Source organism: Sorex fumeus, unplaced genomic scaffold (genome assembly GCF_029834395.1).
Source record: "Sorex fumeus unplaced genomic scaffold, SorFum_2.1 ptg000047l, whole genome shotgun sequence".
Lineage (NCBI taxonomy): Eukaryota > Metazoa > Chordata > Mammalia > Eulipotyphla > Soricidae > Sorex > Sorex fumeus.
Window position 1 is genome coordinate 13,715,100 of NW_026606104.1, and position 14,644 is coordinate 13,729,743.

Sequence of the window (14,644 nt, forward strand, 5' to 3'; positions counted from 1 at the left end):
ACTCCAGTTCCTAAGTAACATTCTCTCCTTCATAGTATGAATTCCTGGCAAGTCCTTTCATGATTCTAAACCAAACTGATCTTCTCCAGCTTTCTGATTTAGCAGCATCATCACTTTTTTTTTTGTTCAGTTTTCTCTAGTTAGCTTCTTTCTCTCAAAGCTTCAATTTCTATGTCTCATGGATTTAAACTGCAAGTTGCCTCAGTGTCCACACTTAGTTCTGCCATTTGTATATCAAATTATTCACAAATCACAAAACATCCTGTTAATCGTCGATTGCCTCGAGCAGGCCCCAGTAACGTCTCCTTCATCCTAGCCCTGAGATTATATTCAAGGCTCTTTAGGAGAATGAGACCCATCATTGTTACTGGTATTTGGCATATTGGGTACGCCACAGGGAGTTTGCCAGACTCTGCCGTGTCCAAAGTAGGAATGAGATAATAAGATGTCATAATAAGATGTCGTGCGGCTGTGAATGCGGCCGCGCGGTTCCAGGAGCTGGTTTTTATAGTCTCTGAGTCTTGGCCACTGATGGGATTACACGGCGCCAGGGGGCCAGTTGGTGGGTGTGACCCCCACCTACTGGAATTTGGAGGATCTGGGTGGAGGATGCTCGGCCCAAATCCGAGTAGGCTTGGAGATCTCGGCCCCGGAACCCGCGTGACTTTGTCCCTCTGCCAGTACCTTCATGTGTGCGGAGAGTGGTCTCAGCATGGTGGTGGCTGGTCCTGGAGGTCTTTGGCTGCCGGAGCCCTGGTCTGGGCGGGGAGGAAAGCTCAACCTGCTCCCCTCCAAGAGGCCCCAGCGGCGAGGACAGTCAGGCGCGGGGGCAGAAGACTTAAAATTATTAGTGTTAGATATTCTCTTTGGTGGGGAGCAAGAGGTGATGTTTCCCAAGCAGTGCTCAGGAAGGCCAATAGCCCCTTCTGGTGATTTTTGGCCAACAAGGCTGGTCATTCAATGCTAGGGTTCTAGGATGTGGTCCTGTTCACATCCTGAAATTACAGAGATTATAGGAGGGACCATTGAAGGTCTTCAGGATCACACCTTGCTGGGGTCTCAAGGTTTGCACTCTGTTCTTTTCAGGGGACCATGTGGTACCAGGTATCCAAATGAGATAAGCAACATGTAGCACATGCATCTAAACACTTGTATTGTATCTCTATCCCCTAGATGCTCTTATTTTGGTAATACAGGGGTGTATAAAATCTTTGAGGGTGGCGGGGGTGGGGCGATGGCTCTTCCCCTAGATGCCCACATTCGAGTGGGCCCGGGCCCCACTCCCTCAGCCAGGGCAGCCCAAGCCATGGGGCAGATGGTGGAGGAGACAAGTGCCAAGCCAGTTGATTGATCAGATGCTGTTTATTCCATTCTCAATCCTATTCACTCCTCTCTCTCTCTCTCTCTTTCTCTCTCTCTCTCCTTCTCTCCCAGTGCTTGATCTGGAACCCCTGGTCCTTCTGGCTCTGTCTCTTGATCTTGATCCTCCAGCCCACTCTTATAATCTAGTTAAATCCCAAAACCATGAGGGGCTGGGTTTACACATAGGTGTGGTCACAATCAATAGGATTAAAGTTCTTTTCCTCAGGGGATGCTGCTTCTAGGACAGATTCTCTTTCAGCAGGACCACCCACCCAAGGGTGGAATCCCATGCCTGTGTTTCTCCTCTCCTTGTCAAAAAACAATATATAAGCATTCATAATATTAATCATTTTGTATGGACACAGTAAGAGATGCATTACGGTTATAGAATTGCTCTCCTGGGATCATCCCGATCTCAAACTACTTTGCTCAGGCCAGATTAGACTCCTATTCCTAGCAGGGTCCTAGTCTCATCATTATTTTTGGATCATGACAGCATTTTTCCATGATCAAGCTCTTAACTTGTAGCTAAGAATTGTGGCACTTTGGCCAGGCCCATCTCGATGCCAGGGTAACACATAGCCTACCTCTTTCCCTGATTCCATCCAGTCCCTCCTCAGAACCTTGCTTTTGGGGGCGCTAGGAAGTGAGGGAAACTGAGGTTTATATTGAGAAAACAGGTGCCCAGGAATGAATAATATCTGAAGCTAATTAAATCCCAAGTTACAAAAGCATAATATTAATTGTGTTCTTGTGTCCATACTAAAAGAACATTGCTTTAAAGTAAACTATTCAAAAGGAGAGGAGAAAGGTAATATTAACTTCAAGTACAAGTTCAGTGTATAGAAGGATCTGACCTTACAAATGAACAGAATGATTAGGGGGAAAAGCTGATTAACTGATTGGGGAAGAGAGCATAGAGAAGTGGTTACAGAGAAACAAAAGAATGGGAGCACTTTGATGGGTGTGACCAGATAAAACTAATCTCCTTGTGGCAAGGGAGAAAGGAGGAAGCAATGTTATTCTACACAGGGGAGTTTGATTTTCTTGACTAATCCCCTGATAAGTGTGATGGATACATAGTTAGATACATAAGTCCTGGCTCAACTTCATGAAAATTTCCCATCCATGTGATTGTACTTAAGGCTTTAAATACCTTTTTAGCTGTTCAAACACATGCATCATTTAGGAACTTTCTGTGAAATGGTAGTTATCTTTAGCATATTTTGCAAAAGATCCAAATGTACTTATTAGGTCTGAGTAACTTTCTTGTTTCCCTAGGAAATATGTTATCCCCTCTTTCTTTGTGTTATCCTCCAATCCTCTACTGTAACTTCTCTTTTATTGTACTGGAGCAGCACTTCTCAACTCTGGCAGCATTTCTCAATCCTAGAAGATGCTCTGGACTCTGTTTGCCTCAAAGGTGGGGGCATGTGACATTGTATTGCACCTTCTGCATGGTTGATGTCCCTAGCCTTTACATACTAGAATTCATTAATAATTCTTCTACCTAATTGTAATAGCAAGAAATACCATGAGATATTACAAAACCTTCATAAGTCTGGAAACCTTTGTGTTACAGTTATTTATATAGAAAGAGATATGTTGCCTAACTTACATTATTTTTATGAAGAAATAGTTGGACATATTCTTAATTTAAATACAGTAGTCAAAACAGAATATGACTCAAACCTTTTGTTCATTGATGCATACAAAAATTAATAATTTAAACTATTAATAGTCATGTTGATTGATTATAGAATTCTTAGTTCTCTCATAGGAGCATTAATGGAGATCAAATAGCCCACAGTTATGTATATATCTAAGTGAAAATTAGAAACCTTAAATAATCATTGTTCACATAGTGAATATTCTCTCATGCGTCTTGTGAGAAATCACTCCAAGGGCCTATCTATGCAAGTCATGTGCTCTATCACTGAGCTACATACCCAAGTCCACATAATGGATGTTTTAGACCATATTCAAGATGGTCACAAAAATTATTCTAACTATAGTACATAAGAATTCTAACTATTTTAAAATGAGGAAATCAAGTCTGAGTTAAGTGGTCTTCCCAAGCTCAAATAATGTGAATGTAATAGCTAAAACTCCAATTCAGGCTTCTGCCTACTTCCCCTCAACCGTTTTAGTCTTTCTCAAAATACAGAACTACCTTGGTCCATGTACTTCTAAAGTTCTGTGCTCCCTGTTTTTGTTGGTCACCACTGTTTTCTCCCTACCTTGTCATCTCTATATTCTCAGGCACAGTTCTTTGGCATTCTCACTACCTGATCCTACCCAATAAGTGTATCTATTCCTCAGGGTTCTGTATGTTTGACTTCTCCTCTGATGGTATTTACTTCTTAGGGGTCATTTTTGCCAAACACATTTACAACTCCCATCCACATAAATTCTGCAACCAAACTGCCTGGATTTGATTCTGTCTTTGCTAATGTTGAGTATTAGATGAATCAGATTCCTCTGCTGTAAACTGATAACTGGGAATAGGTCTTGCCTCATAGAGGGACTGCAGAGACTAAAATAGCCCAAGTCATGTGCAATGCTTATAAAAATGTCTTGCACGTTGTAAGAGCTCAGTATATATTAAGTCAACAACTTAAATATAACAACTTATACATCCCATGAGGATAGAAAGGATATAGGGGTGACAGTGCTTATCTTGCACATAGCCATATTGGTTCAATTCCTGGCACCACATATAGTTCCCCAAGTACCACCAGGAGTGGTCCCTAAGTACAGAAACAGGAGTAAATAAGCCCTTAGCAGTGCCACATGTGGCTCCATCCCAACCATCCAAACTTAGAGCAGTAGGATAGTAGAAAAAGTGAAGGCTCATGGCCCAGTGAGAACACTGATGAAGAAAAAATACATGGAGACAGATGATAAAAAGAAGAAAATGGTCCAGAAGCTTCTTCTCTGACTCACCAATAGACAAATCATCTCTCCCTCTCTGCTTCTGTTCTAAAGTGCTGTTATCACTCTAAGCTGTAATTGAAGTTTAGATGTGCCTTCTCTTACTGGAATGTAAGTTCTTTAATATAGTTAATAGGTTATAGTCATCCTCCTGTCCTTGGCACTTAGCAAAGTGAATAACATGTCATTAGTACTTAATTAACCTCTGTTAAAAGAAATAATGCCTGGAGAAGAAGTTTGGGCAGCATTAAGAAATACATCTTCTAGGTAAAGTGAACAGTGCACCATAGTACTGGACTTGGATCATTGTGAATGATTGTCAAAGTCCTATAGCAATGACTAAGAAGACCCTCAACAACCAATTCTTTCCATTCTTTCCTTTTAGAAGTACTCATCCACTATCTACTGCTTTAAAGCTTTAGCAAAACTATAGTCTGGGTCATGGCCTTCTGATCTCGAACTCTTTCAAAAACCTCTCTTTCTTTAAAAAAAAAAAATTCAGTACTTCTGTTACATGCCAGTGTTCTTTCTCTGGTGCTGATATTTCTTAGTATTTCACAACCGTACTGTGATGTCTTGCATCTGTGCGGCATAAAAGCCTTTATAACAGCATCAGCTAAGTACAGTCATGCCCAGAAACAGAAGGGGAGACCAGAAGCTATCAGTACCAAAAGTCCCTGGTATGGAGCCTATAGTACCTCTTGCATTTCCGATACTTCTGTTAATCAAAATCAAGTTCTTTCTTTCTTTCTTTCTTTCTTTCTTTCTTTCTTTCTTTCTTTCTTCCTTCCTTCCTTTCCTTCCTTCCTTCCTCCTTCCTTCCTTCCTTCCGTCCTTCCTTCCTTCCTTTCTTTTTTTATTTTGTTAAGATCATTTCTAAGCTAAAAGCACAGGGAAACCAGTACCATATTGGTAAATATTGTATCAGAAGAGGAGAAATAAGTGGGGGTGGGGGAGTGTTATATGCTTTTGCCCTTTAACTGGGTTAGAAATAAGTAGAAAAGAATACTGAAAGGGTCTAACAAAAATTTTAGCCTATTTTCCCCACCAACATGCAATTCAGCTGCTACTAAATAGCTTTTTATATGATTACCCACTAACCCACTAAATTTCATGCTTTCTTTTAGTAAATTAGCTTTTAAAGTAATATCAAGAGGTTAGAAGTGTCTCAATGAGTCCATGTGAGATGCCTTCAACTTTTTTGTCCTGTGGCAACACAAGCTTCTAAATCCTTCTCTTTCCAAAAGCCAAGGAAGAGTAACTTTTCATTGGTCCAGATTAGTGCTGAGTGATGACTTTTTGGCATCCAAACCAGAGTTAGCTCAGTCTACCAGTTCAGTTTCACAGATCTGTGGGTGATGTTTTGGTTACTGACTTAATGTGTTAATTTTTTAACACTCACCAGGTCACCTTTTGAAGTTAACACCCTTTCAGTGAAAGTAAGGGAAATTCACACCTCTTCAAAGTCAACTGTTTGCAGAAGACTTATAAGAGTGTAGTGTATTCTGATCCTGGTTGAAGCTTATTGCTTACAGAAGACATTAAAAGTTCACAGTAGAAATTTTTTTGAGGATCACCTATGAAAGAAATGTGTTTATTCATTTCTTCAAAAGTTCTTATTAAAGACATTTAATATGACATCTCTACAATGAAAATTGAACAAAAATCATTTGTTCAAAGAGTCTAAGTTCTCAAAAGAGGCCTTTACTATGCATATTCTCTTATTCACAAGATTTACGCAAGACTTCTCTTATATTCTAATTGATTATTTCTAGTCTGAAACCTGTAGCCCAAGTATATAGCATTGCCCACAGGATATGATTAACAAATGTGTTATCTGTTATTCTGAACATAAAAATTTTAGGAAATTTGATTTCTATATTTGCTTAATTGAATAAGATGTGGTGAACTCATATTCAATCAACAGTTATTCCTGACCGATGTTGCTGTTGTCCCAAAATCCAAGCGGGATCAGACTACCATCTCCTTCGTGCAAAATTCTACTTCATGGAGCAGGGAGAAAGGGTTGCAAAGTATAAGAAGAGAACTCCCAGAATGACCACCAACTGGGAGCTCTTTGGCACTATTGTGGCAACTTGGGAAGATGCCGTAGTTGACAAAATCAATGAGGAATACGATTGACTAGTTCAACAACTCCATGACTGCACAAGGAATAATAAGAGTAAGAAAGCCACAAAAAGACACCTGTCTTTGGAAACTTTCGAGCTCATTCATCAACATGGTTTGACTCAAGCCTCAGACAACACAAGCTAACATCTGAGCTCGCAAAGCTGTGCAGAGAAGTGATAAAGGAAAACCTGAAAGAGAGAAGAGAAGCCGACTTGGACAATGCAGCAGAAGCTGGGAAAAGTATTCACAATGCTCGCCTGTCTTTCGCCAACTACAAGACCAAGATGACTGCCCTCCAACATCCTGATGAATCTATCACATCTTCCAGAAGAGCAATGGAGAAAATTATCCACTACTTCTACTTGGATCTCTTTGATAGCCATGTCCACCTGTCCACATACCAAATACCACAGGATGAATATGTCATTCCCAACGTTCTCCCTTCTGAAATCCGACATGCCATTTTGTCAGTAAAGCAGCAAACAGCACCTGGTCCAGACAAGATCAGACCCAAACACCTGAAAAATCTGTCATCAGTACTCATCAATACACTGGCTCAGCTCTTCACACGCTACTTTTATGAATGCAAGGTTTCATCCCATTGGAAAACCAGCAGGATCATTCTGTTGTACAAGAAGGGAGACATCCGAATTCCAACAGGTACAGCCCGCCCCCAAGGGCCTGGGTCCCTCTCTGGGCACGCGCAGCTAGAACCAGCCCCTAGAAAGCCGGTTTTCAACCCCTGATCTGCGTGGGACGGGCACAGAGGCCCAGCTCTGGGCAACAAAGCTGAACGGTTCCAATTCCAACAGGTACAGCCCGCCCCCAAGGGCCTGGGTCCCTCTCTGGGCACTCGCAGCTAGAACCAGCCCCTAGAAAGCCGGTTTTCAACCCCTGATCTGTGTGGGACGGGCACAGAGGCCCAGCTCTGGGCAACAAAGCTGAACGGCTCCAATTCCAAACAGGAGACGTTCCCAACTCCTCGCCCAGTGCCAGGGACTCTTTCCAGAGCCGCGGCCGCTGATGCGGCCACGAAATATTTTCCCACTATATATGCCATAGGAACCATAAGCTACCTTCTTAGATGGAAACTTCTCTATTTTAGCTCAGCCACTAGAAACACAGTAGCCAATAACTCATAAGCCTATCTTAACTCACACTGCATATCAAGCAGAATAGTAACAGTGAACGTGAAGGACTAAACCACACCTCGCACAATGGTAAAGCAACGCAAAAGCCCACCAAACTTTCATATTGAAGAGTCTAGCCCAGATGACACCAACAGTACTGTAGTGTTAGACAACCTCTCTGACAAGGAATTCAGAAGGGAGCTACTTAGGATGCTTAGGGAATTAAAAGAAACAATGGAAACCAATGCCAATAGAAGACAAGAGGTTCTGAAGGCAGAAATGAGGAAAATGCAATCAGAAATGTCAGACCTGAAAAATCTCGTAGGCGAATTGAAAAGCTCAGTGGAAGGCCTCAGCAGCAGAGTAACAGCCACTGAGAACAGAATCAGTGAGCTCGAAGATGAAGTTCAGAGACTCTCCAGAAAAGAGCAGAAAATGGAAAAGAGACTCACAATTCGGGAACAGATGGCAAGAGAAGATCGTGATGAAGCCAAGAGGGGTAACATAAGAATTATTGGAGTCCCAGAGGTACAGGAAGAAAACCTCGATGAAGAAGAAACTGTCAAAGAAATCATTGCTACAACATTTCCAGAGCTGAAGAAAACTTGTGACCACATTCAGGAGGCCCGAAGGGTACCAGCTAGAAGAAATCCGAATAAAAATACCCCAAGACACATTCTGATCAAAATGACCAAAACCTTAGACAGAGACAAAATTCTGAAAGCAGCAAGATAGAAGAAAGAAATCTCTTACAAAGGAGCATCCTTAAAATTCACAGCTGATTTTTCTGATGAAACCCTCATGGCCCGAAAACAGTGGTGGGACATAGTAAAAAGACTCAATGAAATAAATGCCTCCCCAAAAATACTTTTCCCAGCAAGACTCTCATTCATAATAGAAGGAACAACACACAGTTTCACAGACAAACAACAGCTCAGGAACTTCATAGACTCAAAACCATGGTTACAAGAACAACTAAATGGGCTACTTTGAGGCAAGAAAGGCCCCTCGCGCCGGAGCGATAGCACAGCGGGTAAGGCGTTTGCCTTACAAGCGGTCAACATGGCCGACCTGAGTTCGATTCCTCCGCCCCTCTCGGAGAGCCCGGCAAGCTACCGAGAGTATTTGATATGCCAGACACAGTAACAATAAAGTCTCCAATGGAGATGTTACTGGGCCTCCTTGAGCAAATCGACGATCAACGGGAGGGTCCTTAAATATACAACTTTAAAAAAAATAAAAAATAAAATAAAAAATAAAATAAAATAAAGGGAAAAAAAAAAGAAAGGCCCCTCAAATACACCAAATTTTAACAGAACAATGGGACAAAATCCCATAACAATAATCTCTCTCAATGTCAATGGGCTAAACGCACCAATTAAAAGACATAGAGTGGCAGGATGGATTAGAAAATTGAACCCAACATTCTGCTGCCTGCAAGAAACGCATCTCAATAGTCAAAGCAAACACAGACTCAGAGTCAAAGGCTGGAAAACAATCCTACAGGCAAACAGCTCCCATAAAAAAGCTGGGGTAGCCATCCTTATATCAGACCACATCGATTTCAGAGTGAGGAAGGTCATAAGAGACAGTGAAGGCCATTTCTTATTGATCAAAGGATCTGTACAACAGGAAGAACTTACAATAATAAATGTATATGCACCTAATGAGAGACCAGCAAAGTACTTAAAACAACTACTCATAGAGTTGGAAAAAGACATCAATAGCAACACAATACTAGTGGGAGACTTCAACACTGCTTTGTCACCTCTTGATAGATCAACCAGACTCAAGCTTAGCAAGGACATACTTCATTTGAGGGAAACAATGGAAGAAAGGGACTTAGTAGATATATACAGGACGCTTCATCCACAAAAAGCTGAATACACATTCTTCTCAAGCGTACATGGAACATTCTACAAGATAGACCACATGCTGAGCCACAAAACGTGCCTCCATAAAATTAAGAAGGTAGAGATTGTATCAACAATCTTCTCAGACCATAATGCGCTGAAATTAGAAGTAAATCACACACAAAAACAGAAAACTAAATCAAACACCTGGAAATTAAACAGTGCACTATTGAACAACGAGTGGATTAGACAGGAAATCAAAGAGGAAATCAAAAGATTCCTAGAAACTAATGAAAATGAGAACACGAGTTACCAAAACTTATGGGACACAGCAAAGGCTGTGTTAAGAGGAAAGTTTATAGCTCTACAAGCATTCCTCAGGAAGGAGGAGCGAGCACACATAAGTAACCTAACCTCAGAGCTTAAGAGCTTGGAGAAGGACCAAAAAAAGGAGCACAACCCGAACAGGAGAATGGAAATAATAAAACTCAGAGCAGAGATTAACGAGATGGAAACCCAAAAAACAATCCGAAAGATCAATGAAACCAAAAGCTGGTTCTTTGAGAAAATTAACAAGATCGATAAGCCTCTAGCAAAACTCACAAAGAAAGGGAGAGAGAAAACCCTAATAAACCGAATCATAAATGAAAAGGGGGTCATTACAACAGAAACCACAGAAATTCAGAGGATCCCCAGGGAGTACTTTGAGAAGCTTTATGCCACGGAACATCAAAACCTCGAGGAAATGGATAAATTCCTAGACTCCTACAGACTCCCAAGGCTGAACCAAGAAGACCTGGAATACCTGAACAGACCTATCACCATCAAGGAAATTGAAATGGTAATAAAAAGTCTCACCAAGCACAAAAGTCCTGGCCCGGATGGATTCACTAGTGAATTCTTCCAAATCTTTAAAGAGGACTTACTCCCGATGCTCTTTAAGCTTTTCCACGAAATTGAAACATCAAAAACACTTCCGAACAGTTTCTACGAAGCAAATATCACACTGATACCAAAAGCAGACAGAGATACCACAAAGAAAGAGAATTACAGGCCGATATCCCTGATGAACACAGATGCAAAGATCCTCAACAAACTACTAGCAAATAGAATCCAACTACTCATCAAAAAGGTCATACACCATGACCAAGTAGGATTCATCCCAGGGATGCAAGGATGGTTTAACATTCGGAAATCAATCAACATAATCCACCATATCAACAAAAGAAAAGATAAAAAGCATATGATTATATCAATAGATGCAGAGAAAGCATTTGATAAGATCCAGCACCCCTTTATGACGAAAACCCTAGCCAAAATGGGTATAGAGGGGACCTTCCTCAACATAATTAAAGCCATCTACCACAAGCCTACAGCAAGCATCATCCTCAATGGGGAAAAACTGAGAGCCTTCCCTCTAAGATCAGGGACAAGACAGGGATGCCCACTCTCTCCACTGCTGTTCAATATAGTACTGGAAGTACTTGCAATAGCGATTAGGCAGGAAAAAGATATTAAGGGCATTCAGGTAGGAAAGGAAGAAATCAAGCTCTCACTATTCGCAGATGATATGATACTCTACTTAGAGAACCCAATTACTTCCACCAAAAAACTCCTAGAAACAATAGACTCGTGTAGTAAAGTTGCAGGTTATAAAATCAATACCCAAAAGTCCATGGCTTTCCTATACGCAAACAGTGAGAGAGAAGAAAGCAACATGAAAAAAACAATCCCGTTCACAATTGTGCCCCAGAAAATCAAGTACCTAGGAAAAAGCTTAACTAAGGAAGTAAAGGACCTGTACAAAGAAAACTACAAAACGCTACTTCAGGAAATAAAAGAGGACATGAGGAAATGGAAAGATATCCCCTGCTCATGGGTCGGGAGACTTAACATTGTCAAAATGGCAATACTACCAAAAGCATTGTATAAATTCAATGCAATCCCTATAAGGATACCCATGACATTCTTCAAAGAAATGGAGCAAACACTCCTGAAATTTATATGGAACAATAAGCCCCCACGAATAGCTAAAGCAATTCTTGGGAAAAAGAAAATGGGAGGAATCAACCTCCCGAACTTCAAACTGTACTACAAAGCAGTAATAATTAAAACAGCATGGTACTGGAACAAAGGCAGAACTGCAGACCAATGGAACAGGGTTGAATACACTGACATCTCCCCTCAATCGTATGCTCATCTAATCTTTGATAAAGGTGCAAGTAATGTGAAGTGGAGTAAGGAAAGCCTCTTTAATAAATTGTGTTGGCATCACTGGACGGCTACATGCAAAAAAATAGGCTCAGAACTCTGCCTAACACCATGTACAAAAGTAAGATCAAAATGGATTAAAGACCTCAACATCAGACCAGAAACCATAAGGTACATTGAAGATAAAGTTGGCAAAACCCTCCATGACATTGAAGCTAATGGTATCTTCAAAGATGCCACGCCACTGGCCGAGCAAGTGAAAACAGAGATAGATAAATGGGACTATCTTAAACTAAGAAGCTTCTGCACCTCCAAAGAAACAGTGACCAAAATACAAAGACAGTCTACAGAATGGGAAAGGATATTCACCGAATACACATCTGACAAGGCGTTGATATCCAGGATATACAAAATACTGGTTAAACTCCACAAGAAGAAAACATCCAACCCCATCCAAAAATGGGGCAATGAAATGAACAGAAACTTTCTCAAAGAAGAAATCCGAATGGCAAAAAAGCACATGAGAAAATGCTCTACATCATTAATCATCAGGGAGATGCAGATCAAAACCACAATGAGATACCATCTCACACCTCAGAGACTGGCCCACATTCAAAAGAACAAAAGCAACCGATGCTGGCGTGGATGTGGCGAGAAAGGGACACTCCTTCACTGTTGGTGGGAATGTCCACTGGTTCAGCCCTTCTGGAAAACAGTATGGACGATTCTCAAAAAATTAGAAATTGAGCTCCCATTTGACCCAGCAATACCACTCCTGGAAATATATCCCAGAGAGGCAAAAATGTATAGTCGAAGTGACATCTGCACTTGTTTGTTCATTGCAGCACTCTTTACAGTAGCCAGAAACTGGAAGAAACCTGAATGCCCAAGAACAGATGACTGGTTAAAGAAACTTTGGTACATCTACACAATGGAGTACTATGTAGCTCTTAGAAAAGATGAAGTCATGAAATTTACATACAAGTGGTACAATATGGAAAGTATCATGCTAAGTGAAATGAGTCAGAAAGAGAGGGATAGACATAGAAAGATTGCATTCATCTGGGGGATATAAAGTAACAAAGTATGAGATTAATACCCAAGAATAGCTGAGATCAGCACCAGGAGGATTACTCCATAACTTAGAGGCCAGCCGGGTTTCCTAGAGGAAAGGGCAGTTCAGATAGAGAAGGGAGCACCAAATAAAGGATGTTTGGAGGATCCTTCCAGGAGGGGAGATGCATGTCGAAAGTAGACTATGGACTGAACATGTTTGCCACTCAATGCCTCTTTTGCAGACCACAACACCCAAAAGGAGAGAGAGAACACAGGGGATTGCCCTGCCACAGAGACAGGGGGGATGGGGGGATGGGGGTGGGAGGGATATTATCCATGGTGGTGGAAAATGAGCACTGGTGGAGGGATGGGTATCTGATCATTGTATAATTGAAACCAAAGCACAAAAAATTGTAAATCTACAACTTAAAAAAAAAATAAATAAAATAAAGGGAAAAAAAAAAGAAGGGAGACATCCACGACATCAGCAGTTATCGCCCAATCTGCCTGTTGTCTGCATCTACAAGTTAATCACTCCATAACGCGAGTCTTTCTGAATAGAATAGAACACTAGATGAAGGACAACCATGCAAGCAAGTCGGGTTCCGAAAAGAATTCAGCACAATCGACCATATCCACATGGTGACCAAGCTCATAGAGGTTTCACGAGAGTTCAAGATGCTGGTTAACTACCGTTCATTGATTTAAAGAAGGCCAACTAACAGCCAAGAATAGCTGAGAAAAGTACCAGGAGGTTCACTCCATGGCTTGGAGGCCAGCCGCACATGCTGAAGGAGAAGGCAGCTCAGATAGAGAGGGGAGCACCAAGTAAAGGGTGTTGGGATGACCCTCCCAAGATGAGAGATGCATGCTGAAAATCGAATATAGACCGAACATGATAGCCACTCTATGCCTCTTTTGCAAATAAAATCACCCAAAAGGAGAGAGAGAACAAAAGGGAATACCCTGCCACAGGGGTAAGGTGAGATGGGCTGGTGGGGGGCGGGAAGGGATGCTGGGAGCATTGGAGGTGGGGAATGGGCACCTGTGGAGGGATGGGTACTCAATCATTGTATAACTGAAATCCAAGCACAGAAATTTGTACGTCTACAACTGTACATCATGGTGTTTCACTAATCACTTGATCACTCGATCACTTGATCACTTGACTTCCCGTTAATTGTCAATTTGCTCGAGTGGGCACCAGTAATGTCTCCATTTGTCCCTGTCATATGCTAGTGTAGCCCAATGGTGTCTGTTAATTCTAGAAACATGAAGAGCCTCAAACCGATTGTTCATGATCTTGATGAAGAAGTGTGACCATCTGGTAGGTGGGCGGCCATTGGGTCTTTTGATATCCCGTGGAATCCAGTCGGTAACGACTCTAGTCCAGCGGTCGTCTCTAAATCTCATTACATGACCAGCCCATCTGATTTTTGACGCCTTGGCAAACAAGACAGCGTCCCTGATTCTTGATCGTCGACGGAGGTCAGAACTACGGATTTTTTCTCTCATTTGCGTGAAGTGTGATACTTCAAGCATAGCTCTTTCGATTCCTCTTTGGGAGAACCGAATAGCGTTCTCATCCTGTTTTCTTAGGGCCCAGGTCTCTGAGGCATATGTTAATGCAGGAAGAACAGTGGAATCAAAGAGATGTGCCTGAAGCCAGAGGTTCTTTGTCCTCTTAGCTATTTCTTTGACGCTCTTGAAGGCGTTCCAAGCCGCTCTCTTCCTCCTGCGCAGCTCGGGTGCCAGGTCATTTGTTATGTTGACTTCTTGACCTAGGTACACTAGGTACTTCTAGACCATTTAGAGATGGTCATTCTGTTCAGAGCGAATGGGGCGTCAGGAACAATGTCTCATAAACATTGCCTTTGTAAGATTCAGCTATAGTCCAACCTTTCCACACTCACGGTCAAAGTCGGCCAGCATTTGTGCCACTTGGATAATGTTTGGTGTTATTAGAAC